Source organism: Cheilinus undulatus, linkage group 3 (assembly GCF_018320785.1).
Source record: "Cheilinus undulatus linkage group 3, ASM1832078v1, whole genome shotgun sequence".
Taxonomy (NCBI): domain Eukaryota; kingdom Metazoa; phylum Chordata; class Actinopteri; order Labriformes; family Labridae; genus Cheilinus; species Cheilinus undulatus.
Window position 1 is genome coordinate 47,039,640 of NC_054867.1, and position 13,906 is coordinate 47,053,545.

A 13,906-nucleotide genomic window follows, 5' to 3' on the forward strand; every position below is an offset into this window, starting at 1 on the left:
TGTTAAGCTGCCTGTCTTGGCCAGGACACTTGTAGATGAGATTCTTAATCTCACCAAGGCTTTCCTGGTTAAATAAATCTAAATAAATAATCAAAAAATGCTTGTCAATATGGTAAAACTCAATAAAATAAAACATATGGATGTATGTCCACTTGGGGCTTCCATAGTATGTAGAGTTTCTACTAGGGATGTGATTCTCTTCTTTTAAGATAAATGATTCAAGTCTCAAGTCATAGGCTACAATCCAGGTCACTCACGATTGACTGAAATAGACAGCGATTCTGTCTGATTGCATTAGTCCAATACAAATATATATATATATATATATATATATATATATATATATATATATTTGCTTTCTAGAACTGATTAAAAGGGGGAAACTAGATCATTTCAACATAAGTGTTTTTGATTTCTTTATTATTAAAGAGACCAAATCCCAGGCCTCCTTTATAAGCCCTTAAACATTGTGTTTATCAACTCAAGTCTTCATCCCACACCTGCCCAGGTGTCTCAATTTGATAGTTAGTATGGGGAAAATATGAAGATTTGTTTTTATTTATATGTAATAGGGGTGTAACGGTATAGAAAAACTTCGATTCGGTACGTACCTCGGTTTTGAATTCATGGTTAGGTACATTTTCGGTACGGTAATTGAAGCGAATATTTTTTTAAATTAAATTATATTAAAATAAATAGGCTGAATAAACTACATTTAAATGATTCATAAAGGAGCACATTCTTCCAAAGGTTCTTCAATGATTGAAAATATTACTGGGTTTTTAAATTGATATATTGTCATATTTATACCCATTCTTTAAACACTAAAATTTCCCAACCACCTTGAACGCATCATCATATTACCGTGCGTTAGCTTGTTAAATGCAAATTAGCGTCTATCCTGCCGATTTTAACACGGACTTCAGCACTGGATTTCATTGTTAACCAATGGGACCTACTACTACAAAGTTTGGGAGAACTTTGCACAGCCCGTCTTGGCGGAAAAAGAGGTTAGAGCCGTGTGAAATCTGAGGATAACTTAACTTATGACACAGCTGCAGACATGATTACTCTCTCTCCCCCCTCCGAGGCTGACGTTTGAGGTAAAATTAATTTGATTCAAAGAGCCAGGGCACCAGTGTTATAATAAAAACGATCTTATAGAATAGGAAATTTATAACTGGCTGGTGAGACTTTGCTGTTCCTCCTTGTTACAGCGATTTTTGTCTGAGTGGAGCCTTTTAAAATGCTTTGATTGGTCCGCTGGACGACGTGCTGTCAGCGACACGGCTGCTTATTAACGTCAGCGCTGTTGTTGTTGTCTTTGTCCACTGTTGTATTTTACTAGGAAACAAAGTGTTCCTAAACAGGACACATTTATCTGGGAATATTCAGGCTGTTGCTGTCGTTTGCTGTGGTTTGCTGTGGTTTTAACCACAGTGTGACAGTGAGTTGCGCTCTGGTTTTCTGTCTTTCTATGTGAGCTTCGTTCCACATGTATTTCTTCGGTACACGTCTGTACCGTACCGAGAGGCCCGTACCGAATCGGTACGGTACGAATACAGGTACCTTTACACCCCTAATATGTAAATTTTTTGCCTTTCTGTATTTCTGACTTTGTAGGGTTACTTAATATTTAATTTCCTAAAGAAAGCACAAATTAAAGCAAGTTTAACAAATGAAATAAATTAAAAACTCTGTGGCAGAGCTTTGTGTATCTGCTATTAAAGGAGAAAAATATAGTTGAAATTATTAAAACAATAATCTTAGCCATATCAAGATATATATTTTGATATACCTTAGATATATTAAAGTGGCCCCACCAGCCTTGTCTTTTCCCTTTTTGTAACCCTCATTAGCTCTTCAGCTAGCCAAATATCCAGGGGCGTGGCACAGGGGGAAAAAGGGTACTGATTACCCGGGCCCACTGTGGGGAGGGGCCCTTGAGGAGCCCACAATTAAATGTGTGTTTTTATCTATTTTTTTTCTTTGTAATTAGTAGGGGTGCACCAATTGCAATTTTTTTTTGGCTGATACCGAGTTTTTTTTTTTTTTTATAACTGACAGCATACATCTTCAATGTTCCAATCTTATTTTATTGAAAAACATTGAACAATACCTGTGAAACAATACAAACTTGTTGTTTTAACTGCATATGAGGTAGTTCTAGCAAATATAAATGAAAAGTTTAGAGCATTGCTGTCCAAACTACTAAATGATATCAGTTCCTTTAGTCTTTCATTTTTCACATTTTAGTAAGGAGAGGTACATATGAAACCGATCTTATCCACCGATCTTATCTAAGTATCGGCTGATCACCGATCCCCCAAAATTAAGGAAATCGGCACCGATTCCGATTTTGGCTGATCGATCGGTGCACCCCTAGTAATTAGTGTCATTATTTATCAAAAGAAGCAAAATGAATGGGTCAACAGACTGAAATTTGTATCAAATAGGGTAAAATAAATACTGGGGGTCCTCAACTCCTCCCTTAAAAATGTCCAAATGGTATAGTCCAGCGCTGCGAAATAATGAAAGTAAATTCAATTTAAACATAGTAAGAATATTGCTCATAAATGGAGAAATTACACTTCAAACATACATTAAAAAAGCATATATGTTTGTAAAAAGTGATGCAACATTTATTGCCGGTTAAGGGGCCCCCTGTGTAATATTCTTTCTGGGGGCCCAAAATTCCTAGCGACGCCCCTGCATATATCCAACAGAGACTTTGCCGAGCTGTGACAGAGAAAAGTTTAAAATATTCGGGTCTGTTTGCGCTGCTTGCCAGTGTTAGCATTTCAGCAAATCTTGAGCCCTGCCACCTCAACTGGTAAGATTTATGCACTTCTGTTGCACTCAGTTGCTGTTTCACAACACTTACAGTTTGGCAGGGATTTAGAAAGTCTTCCTTCCTTCATATTATGTCCACATTACTTGATTTCTGAGGTAGAGAGCTGAGATGATTTGGCAGTGCCACATGCAGCTCACCTAGATACCTACTGAGCATCTGCTAATTCTCATGGAAAAGTAAAAGGTCAGCATTAGTCTCAAGACTGAAGATGCTGAGCTGGAGCCACTAGCATACAGAAAGAGCTAAAATAGCAAACAGCAGAGCCTCAGTAAAACTGATTTTTAATGTTAAAGTTGGCGCATCAACCAATTTTATGTTGTGTTTTACTGATTCAGGGCTCAACAGACTGATGCACTCAGATTGGTCATCGATATAGATGGGTTTATTTTTACACCGCTACTTTTTGACGCATTTTTTTTCATGCACACATTCATGACCCACTGGAAATAGCTCTGCAACCCACTTTTGGGCCCTGACCCAACAGTTGAGAACCCCTGTCTTAGATGCTCTGCCTTTGATTTGCACCACCCATTTCTAACACAGTTTTACACTGCGACTTATTTATGCAGAGCCACAACTAACAATGTTATTATCGATAGACCTAAGGAATAATTTCAAGAAAGATCTGTTTATTTTTAAGCAACAAAACTTATAACTTCACTCACTGTCACGAAGTAAAAAGAAATGCTGCATTTCTTTGTATTTAAGAAGTCTGACAATCATCTATTTTTTTGTATTTCTGCTACAAAAATATGACTAAAAAGTTCTTGATTACTTCTTCTTTCAATAGTGCAATTAATCGATGGTTTCAGCTGGAGTTTTATCCTTCTTTATTGGACTAAAATTCACACTTAGCAGAAGAGAACAGTGCTTTACTCCAACAGAGTAAGTGAGACATTCCCTGCAGTGTGAAATTCACTTGAAATGTTAGTTATTCTGTGTGCATCCAGGAGGTTGGACGAGGCAGTCTGGTGCAAGAAGCAAACCGAGCTGCCTATCTAAAACCTGGCAACTATGTTTAGAGCCTTTGCCAGTCAGAGTGAACTGAGACAGGAAGATAACACAATGTTACACGTCTTAAAAACCAGGCACAGAACAATAACTGTACGGCTTTGTGAGAGTATTCAGAAGCTTCCGTCTATCAGCCGTGCACTTCTCAGCATAATTAAAAGCCTAATCCTCGATTCTGAGCTCCCACCTACCTGCTGGAGTGACACATTCAGGTGTGTGTGTGAGACTTGCTCCAGGCATTAACGGCTGCTCACAGGGGGAAGTTTTTTTTTTACTGCTGGGAGTTTTTACCCCATTTGACACCAGCTGAGTTTTTTGGACTCATTGAAACAGCCTTGAAGCCATGACAGAAGTGGAATCTAATGTGATTCTGACCACAGCCCTCACTGGAGTCCTGCTGGTGGCCGCGGTAGTCCTGCTCTGCTACTTTATGTGCAGACTGGCAGGTCCACTGCCCCTGGGTGGACCCGGCACCTTTTAAAGGGCTGTGACTGACTCAGGCCTGCTGCATCCTGGGAACGGTAAAAGCGCCTGAATTAATACCTTTTTTATTATCACATCCATAGCCTTTTGCCTGAGTGGACACTTTCTTAGTCCAGGTTGGTTCTGACCTGCCCAGTTCTTATTAAACCAAACGGAGCGCAAAGTTTTCTGTCTGAGCAGGTTTTTAGACATGTTTATGAGCTGTTGTTTGCAAGCTGTTTGGGATTTCAGTGTACTAAAAGGTGCAGTTCAAAGACATGGAGGGTGTAACATGCCAGGACATGATGGGAAAGAATGAGCCCAATAAAAAGCATTTGATGACATAATGCCAGAGTTTTTCTCACACATTTTTCCCCCTTTAACACCTAGATTAAATATTAAGAAACACAAAGGGCAGTTACAAAATATGCATGCTACCAGTGGGAAATCCTCCACTGCTCACATTTTTCCAGCTTTAACATTTCTCTTTCCTTTAGCATATGACTTTTGTTTATTTTCAAAGAACAATTTATTCAAAACCAGTTGGCTTAAATGTCTAAACAATTCCAAAAAAGTTGGGACACTGTGCTCATAAAACCCATATTTTACTCACAATAGAGCATAAACAACATTATCAGATTTGGAAACTGAGATATTTTATCATTTCATGAAAATGTTAGCTCATTTTGACGGAAGCAGCACATCTCAGAAATGTAGGGACAGGGTCATGTTTACCATTGTGTAGCATCCCCTCTTCTTTTAACAACATTCTGTAAATGTCTGGAAATGAGGAGACCAAGTTGCTGGAGTTTTGGGAGAGGAATGTTGTCCCATTCTTGTCTGATGTAGAATTGTAGCAGCTCAACAGTCCTGGGTCTTCAAGGCCTTCCCTGACAGAGATGTTGCTCTAAAACCTCTATGCCTTTAAGCGATGAGAGTGCCTTTCCAGATGTATAAGCTGCCCATGCCATAGGCACTAATGCAACCCCATACCATCAGAGATGCAGGCTTTAGAACTGTGCGCTGATGACAAGCTGGATGGTCCCTCTCCTCTTAAGCCCACAGGAGACGGCGTCTTTGGTTTCCAAAAAGAATTCAAAATTTTTATTCATCTGACCACAGAACAGTTTTCCATTTTGCCTCAGCCCATTTTAAATGAGCTTTGGCTCCAAGAGTATGTTGCCTTTTCTGGATTTTGTTCAACTATGGCTTCTTCTTTACTTAATACAACTCTAACTTATATTTGCTGATAGCACAGCTATCTGGCTGACAGACAGTGATTTCTGGTAGTGTTTCAAAGCCCATGCAGTGATTTCCAGTACAGGATCATGCCAGTTTTTAATACAGTGACATGCAGCGGCTCAAATATCACAAGCATCTAATACTGACCTTCGGCCTTGTCCCTTGCGCACAGAGATTTATCCAGATTCTCTGAATCTTCTTTCTGATATATGTACTGTGGATCAGTGGTTCCCCAAGTGGGGGTTGCCAGACTCTGAAGGGCCGCAGGATGCTTTAAAAAAAAACAATTAAAAAAAACACAGATGATTTCAAAATTAAAAGTGGTATATTTTATCCATCATCGTAAAAATATTCTTAAAATGAATTCAACTGAATATAACACAGAGTCAATAAATCAGATTTGTGCTTATATATAAGGAATGAGAAAAAATGTGGGTTTGTACATGATGCTTGGTGCAACATTAACCACCTTCAGTGATGGTGGGGGTCACTGGTCTTTGGCGCTGTTATTTTGGGGGTCACAGACAGAAAAGTTTGGGAACCCCTGCTGTAGATGGTGGGACATTCAAAGTCTGCAAAATCTGACATTAAGGATCATTTCTTTGAAATTGTCACACAGTTTTTAAACAGTTTTTCACAGTGGTAGACCTCTGCCCATATTTACTTCTGAAAGACTGTGCCTCTCTAAAATGCTCCTTTAATACTCCGTCATGTTACTGACCTGCTGCCAATTAACCTAATTAGTTGCTAAGTGCTCTTTCAGCTGTTTTTCTATAGTACCACTAACTTTTCCAGCTTTTTGTAGCCCTGTCTCAACTTTTTTGAGATGTGTTATTGCCATCAAAAGGAGCTTTCAGCATCTGATATATTGTTTATGTTCTATTGTGAATAAAGTATGGTTTATGAGATTTGACAATGATTGCATTCTGTTTTTATTTACATTTTACATAGCGCTCCAACTTTTTTGGAATTGGGGTTGTAAATTAATTATAGTGGCTGAAAACTAATACCAGTTTCGTTTTAACTTGTCAATTCTTAGATACAAATATGTTAATCTAAGGATTGATAGTATCAACCAGTACAAAATTTTTAGTCATCTTTCTAACTTAGAGTTGCAATGAAAGAAAAAGTCAGAGTAGTGAGAGGCCTTTAAATTTATAACACTGGCATTTCTCATGCCCTTCTGGTGTTCTCTGAAGACTAAAAACTATGTTTTTTCCCCATAAGACAAAGAGCAGGGAAGACTACACCCATTGCTGACCTTTGCCTGCTTTGATCAACATAACACTCTCTGTTATCAGACTTTAGTTCGCTGTCACCTTAATTCAGCTGACACCACTTAAGTTTAAGTGATCAGTCATTATAGCTCAAATTGCTATCAGTTATCTTAAGTTAATCTTGCTGATAAGTTTATTGAGTGTTTTGATACTCTCTAGTCCTTTTTCATATCTTATGTTTTAAACAGATGTAATATCAGATGTTTAGGTTTAACAGGTCAGGTTTAACTTGAATACAGATCTGAAGTGACAGTTTGACCCAAAGCTGCTGCAAGAGAGCAGTGGTAGTCCAATTAGACTCACAGGATGCAAAATGCTTATATTTCTTAAGCTCTTTCAATGTCTCATTAAGACACCAAAGTAACCCAAGTAAGAATATATTACCGACATATTTGCGCAATTTAGACAGTGTGAGGGCTTTACAATATTTATGAATTAAAAATAAGATATTACCCATTACTGAGTGCATCATTTAGGTTGTAAGCATTTCAAAAAGTGGATACTTGATTTAAAATGTGTTTTAACTGAGTCAGTATCCTTTTTTTTTTAATTAATATCAAAGTTTTTAGAGAAAAAATGTATACATGAGGTCGCGTTACCTGAATATTCTCCGTCAATGACAGATTTTTTTGAAGGATGAGGGAGAATTTTGAACCACTGTCAAGCCAGCCGCGCTAACATTTCAAGTGCTCCTGTATTGCAGACTTTATGGCAAATACACGGAGGTGGTTGAGAAAGTCAGCGCTAGGATGCTACAGCGTGGACCAACTTCCGGTTTTCAAAACAAAATGTGGGTTATTGAAAGGCAATAAAAAGACACGTCTCAGTGTGACCCTGCACTGATTTTGAGTCATTAAGTCACATGACCTGGAAGGTATTCAGCTAAAATGCTAATATTCACATTAAATAAATACCACACTGCCTGGTTGAGATACACCTCTTTTTATTGCATTCTAACACTCCTGATATTTTTATGAATTTTTTAATGTAAATATTAGCATTTTAGCTCAATAGCCAAAGTTTGCTCATTTATCATGTGGATATCAACCATGGAAATATTACAGAGAGATGGGTGAATGATGATTCAGATCAGCGCCTGTTGCTTTATGCTCTCTTGCTCGCTCACCACCGTCTGACACCCCCCCCCTCTCTCTGAAACCTCACTTTAACACCGTAGTTTCCATGTTATCAGTCATGGAAATATAACAGCTAAAGGCATACGTTTGTAGCCTACTCACAGGTCATAACAGAAAGAATTAAAAAGTTGTTCTCCATCTCTCCAGCTTGTCTCAGCACTATGGATCCCGCTGGATCCATCCTGACAGAGAGCTTCATACAGCACACGCTCATGCATCATAATGGATCCAGCGGGATTTTAAAGGAGTGACAGAGACACAGGCTCGCAGTATAAAACTATTTGCCACATTCTCCAAATTTTCGCAGTCAAGGCAAATACAAACCATAGACTGTAGAAAGAATTGGACAAACCCAGTGTGATGTCAGTCGTCTGCTTACAATAGGTGGAGTAAAATGGCTTTTGAAGCCAATCCGTGGAGGCTGCTATACTGAAATCGCGGTCTCAACCAAACTGGATCAACCTAACGGCCCGCTCACTAAGCGCGACTTCCTGTCAGCCTGCTAGCTAGCATTCCGGTTGACAGGAACGGAGCCTCTGCCTGCCGAGCTATCTGTCAATCAAATGAGACGTGCCAATCACCATGAAGTGAAGTTTATCCTAAATATAATCCAAACCATCGCGGTACAAAAAAATTCATCCCCCGTACAGTGGGAGCACAATAAGACACTAGCTAATGACACACGTTTGGTGTTTTGAACCAGGCTGTAAACCACTTTATTTTGTGTGTCAAAACCGGCTGTTTAACGTGTGCAGACGGAACTTCCGGTTTTCCTGCAGCCAGCCTCAAGTGGACAGTCGCGGTATAGCAATTTTTTGCACTTCCACATTGGCTTCATTTTTTAGGACCGGAGGTTGCCGCTTGATACAAACACACCTGACTCAGTGTGCAAGGTCTGAATGCGTGACATTTTTTCGGATTACGACTCCTGTGGAGCAGACAAAAGTGCACAGCTCCACAGTGCAGCATTTTAACAGCTTGTTATCAGCTATGGTTGTCAAACTACAACATCTTGATATTAAAAATATCCTCAAAACTGTGCGTGATATCTTAAATGGCGCAGTTCATAGTTGCTCGCTTACAGACAGAGATTGTTGCTCCACCATCACTGCGTAAAAATAATGAGGAGTAAACGCTGCTGCTGTGTTCATCTATCTCTCAGTGCCATCAAAATGCAGAACCTCAAAGAGTGTTTTTTAAATATAAGTCTAGAAATGATGCTTCATTAATTAAACACTACTAATAAAGTCATTTTGAATTATATCATATTACAGATATTAAAGAGGAAATTATAATGACGGATTGTAAAATGGCATGACGGAATTTTTACGACCCTTTCCATCAAAATGGCGGACAACAAAAAAGTCCAGCGCAACCTCTGATTCGATCAGATTTTCAACCAGACATAAGCAGAAAGAGAGAGACAAATTGTGAGCGTCACTAGAGACAAACAGAGCAGTGGTACAGGGAAATACGATGTTATTTTGTCATTGTTTCACAGACCAAAGCCCATTAGTGTTGTCCAATATGCGTCCAAATGATCGCCCCGGTTTATTCTAATGAACAAACCTTCACCTACAGCGGCCAGAGGCACATGGACGCACTGTGGCACTTAAAGCCCAAAACATGCCGGCGGCACAGCATTGCATCACACCAGTAGCATCGCATCACCAGTCAGGCTCGCCACCAGCCACTGCTGGGCCATAGGACCCGCTTGGGGTATATGAAAAGAGGATAAAAGAGTGGCATTTCATCGCTAATGCCTTCATACCGGTGTGTTCAGCTGTGGCTGGCAAAAAGTTTTCCTGAGAAGCAACTGGTTTTTAACCTGACATGCCAGATGGATTTGTTTCACACATCCAACTGGAAAACCTGTCATATACAGGGTTTGGGAAAGGGCAGTCTTAGGGGGAGGCAGAGCTCAGGGTGAGGTGCTCTACCTCCCCCTACTTCCTCATTTTCTTGAAGGAAAAGACAAAAGAACAGATTATGAGAAAATGACAAATAGAAGAGTTAAGGGGTTTCGTCAATCTTTATTTAACCCTCAGATGGCATTACTCCTCCTCATCCAAATCCACTGACAGGCCTGAACTGCGTCATCTGACAACTCCTTAACTGTCTTTCACAAATTCTGTCCCTGCACTCCCAGCTCTCTAAGTAATGAAACAACTGACCTCTACATCCCACTTCTACTGGACTAGTCTGAACTTACCATCTTCACTGTTCAGCTTCTGCTCCTAAATCTGCATATCTCAGCTTTTTCCTTTCATAAGCCTCCTCTACAGAATCCTCCCATGGAACCATCAGCTCTATGAAATAAACTATACGCTGCTAGGCAGACCATAGCTCTATGTTAGGCCTCAAAGTAGAGCAAACTATCTCCTGTGGGACAAAGTTTCCCTCCCATATCTACCTGCATCTCCCAGTCCTTAACACCCTTTAACTGGCTTGGCGGGTGCCTACCTAAAAACCTGCCTCCTTTGACTTTCTCTCCTTCCCAAGCAAACTGAACTGTCCTCTCTCTGATTACTTCTTGCATTAACCTGTCGCCTTCTGTTTTCAACTCCTGCTGCTAGACTTTTCAAAACCCTGTCATATCTCCGTACCTTGTGCTCATCTACACCAAACACAACTTTTTAGGCATTTTTAAGGTAAATACAGGTTCATGTAATAGTGTCAGAAAAAAACATGCATAATGTGATATTTATTAGGTTATTTAATTGGTTTTAAAGATTTTTCCAACGTCCGATCTCGACAGAAGCAGTAGCTAAAAATTGTGTGGTGAAAATATTGGTGTCTTGAGTGTTTTTTCTTCACGGGTGGTCATGTCCAGTCAATCATTTAGTGCTAATCGGCTTTATTATGGCCCTTAAACCTCTCAGCACTATTGAGCTCAATCCCATTAAAATGACCTTGACTATAAGCACAGGGAAGAAAGGAAAGAGGGTGTGGGTAATTATAGATGAAAGCTTGGCTGGCCAGGGCCCATAAGGTTCCCTATTGTGACTGCTTACATTGACAGCGAGGCCTCCAGCTTAACTGCACCGAGCTTCGCCTTTTGTTTCTTCTGAAAAAAGTTTAATGGCAGCTGAAAAAACTTTGGCTGCAGGGTTAAACGGCACAAAAGAATCCCCAATACAGCTTTGATAGCATGGAGACAAAGCGTTGGTTGCTTTCTTCTTCAGCTTTACGCCTCTAAACACAGCTGGATTTTAGAAAATGCCTGCAAAGGCAGCATGTATTAAAACAATACATAGGGAGGTTTACATGTGTAGGAATATGCATTAAGTATGTTAACATCCTGTTATGTTGTTATGAATCTGGATAAGCCTTTATCATGAGGCCTGTACTCAAAAACAGGATTTAGAATAATTGAGGTCACTTGAGGGTTAACTCTTGTTTTCAGTCGATTAAATCTTAACCAGGGTTATCTTGATTGATGTGAAGAGCATCATTATTAAACAGGATTTTGTACTGAATTTACAACATTAGCTTCACATGCAGCCATCATTAACAACACTTTTACATTCTGATCACTTTGGAAAAAAATAATGAACTTAATAAGTGAAAAATTCAGTTCTGTTTTCTCTCTTCTAGTTAAGTACTCTTGCATTTTCAGTGCAAACCAAAAATGTTCTTTCGATAGTCAGGCTGGAGTTTTTCCAAGAGGGCAAAGAGGTAGTGCACTGGGCAACAGTGGATCCAGTGTCCCCTCAAAATTCCCCATCACTTAGGAACAAAATTAGTGATAAGATGCAACGATTTACCCATTGAGCCTTTACATTTCCAGCACTTGTTACTCTCATATTAGTCGTAGACAGCCTCCAGCTGTAACACTATGTCCTCAGTGTCAGAAATCACACTGCATTTTGCAGCATCACACGCTCACATTCACACTTAATCTGTTATATATTAAGCTCTCTTTCTTGTACACTTCAGGGTTCTCTTGTTTAAAATAAGGCATCTAGTTCTACAATTTAAATGTGCAGGAATGGAAAGTTTATCTTCTGTATTGATCAGCCTTTGACAGTGCTGAGCTAAGCACAAAATGCAAGTCACAGATGTGGATACCAGTGTTTCTCACAAATGACAGCATCATTTTAAGATGAGTCAATACAGTTCCATTAGTGCTTTTACGGGAAGGATCTCTGGGTGGATATCTCTTGTGTGCACGCAGATGATGAAAACACACAATTATAGAAAAGGAAAAAAAAATGGTAGGCAAGTGACTGTAAAAATACCTGATGGTCCACTCAAATGTCATCTTTGTGTGGGAAACACTGGCTATTATTAAGTCACAGCTACCTCCACCCTTTAAAACAGTGACTCCCAACTGGTCTTGCATGAAGTCCCTCCCCTGACTCCTTAATGAGCAAGCTAGATCCAAATTTACGATTTGATCATATTCATCATCAGATCATATTTATATGATGAAAAATAATGCTGTTTGGACCTCAGACAGTACAGAATGTGACAAAACAAGGAGACTGAGGAAAATACCCCAAAGTTTTTCTGGGAAAAGTACCGTAGAAGATTCCTGAAAGTTTCTGGGGCATATACAAGATACATTTCCAAAACGTTGCCAGAAAGGTTCCTAAAATTTCTTAATGCTGCAAGTGAAAATTTCTGAAAAGTCCTCATAGTTACTGTTGAAAATTTGAGTTCTAGTTCCTTGTGAAATTTATGTAGATTTGCAGGAAAAGTCTAAGAGAGTATTATGAAAAAATGTCTGGGAAAATGCCCACAGAAAACTCCCAAAAACTAAAGGAAAATTCTGTAATGATACAGAGGAAACTACTTTAACTTTCCTAAAAACTTTAACGGGACAGTTCCTAAAAGATTTCAGACAAAATTCCGAGGGAAATTTTGGATTGATTTAAAAAAAACAAACAAACAAACAAACAAAAAAAAAAACATGTCAAGCACTTCTTGGCTTCCTTTCTGTTGTCATAAACTGAAACTACAGGGGAGAAATTAAAAGTGATTCACAGACTCTGACAATCTTTATTCCAGGCACAAATTCGCATTTCTGTAAATATACAGACAATGCCTCCCAGTGTCCAATGCAAGAAGTACCTGCACCTAAACAGATAGAAACCTGATAGAAACTACCTGTAGCCATAGGGAGAGGATATACAGTGCTTAACAAATTTAGTAGACCACCACCCAAAGTAAGGTTTATGCCACAGCTGCCCTATATTAACAGCACTGGTAAAAAAAATTGGTAAACCAAAATCATTTTTTATGTTGCTGCAATGGTTAATACACCAATATGTAGAAGCTCTTTAACCCAAATGATATTTTTAATGCTAAAATATCATTTTTATTGTTATCCATGAATTTTCAAATGAACTGATTTACAAAAAAACTGAAAAAATAATAAAGCACATTATTATTTCTTGATTAATATATCAAATGATAGTTATTTACTTGCATTCCTGAAGAGAAAAATGAGTTTTAGTGGTTGAATGTTATGCTTGATTAATTTCTGACTTCTCAGAGAAGCCCAGTGAGCCAGCTCAAATTTGGGTATAAAAAGATAAATTCAGTTTGAAATTTCTCATTCCTGTTCAAAATGGTAAAACGTTAAGAGCTCACTGAAAATGAAAGAGTCTGCATTAAAGCACTTCATGATGCTGGATGGTCTCTGAGACAGGTGGTTTAATAAATTTGTTAAGCTCTATATATTCTGTCTGCTTTTTGCCACTCAGTAGCTTGAAACAGTGTTTGGAAAATTTTAGTGCTGTCAAATGATTAAAATTTTTAATCAGATTAATCACAGGGTTGCTGTGGATTAATTTCGATTAATCATGATTAAATAACATTCATTTTTAATCTATATTAATCGCATTTCATTTTGCAAGCTTGGCGATGCGTTAGCCAAAGTGCTACGTATGCTTCGTAACGTATGCTTCGTGTACAAT

The 13,906-nt window shown here is 38.8% G+C and overlaps 1 protein-coding gene across 2 annotated transcripts in view; it reads left to right on the forward strand.

The window, feature by feature from the left end:
- alpl (alkaline phosphatase, biomineralization associated) overlaps positions 1–13,906 on the forward strand; it is a 41,383-nt gene that overhangs the window by 1,517 nt on the left and 25,960 nt on the right. The window contains exon 1 of one of the 2 annotated variants that reach the window (XM_041783723.1): positions 898–1,010. The exons of the other annotated variant lie outside the window; for it this stretch is intronic. The gene's annotated coding sequence lies outside the window, so the exon portion shown is untranslated. Of the gene's footprint in view, positions 1–897; positions 1,011–13,906 lie in introns of those variants that run through there. 2 annotated transcript variants of the gene reach the window in all.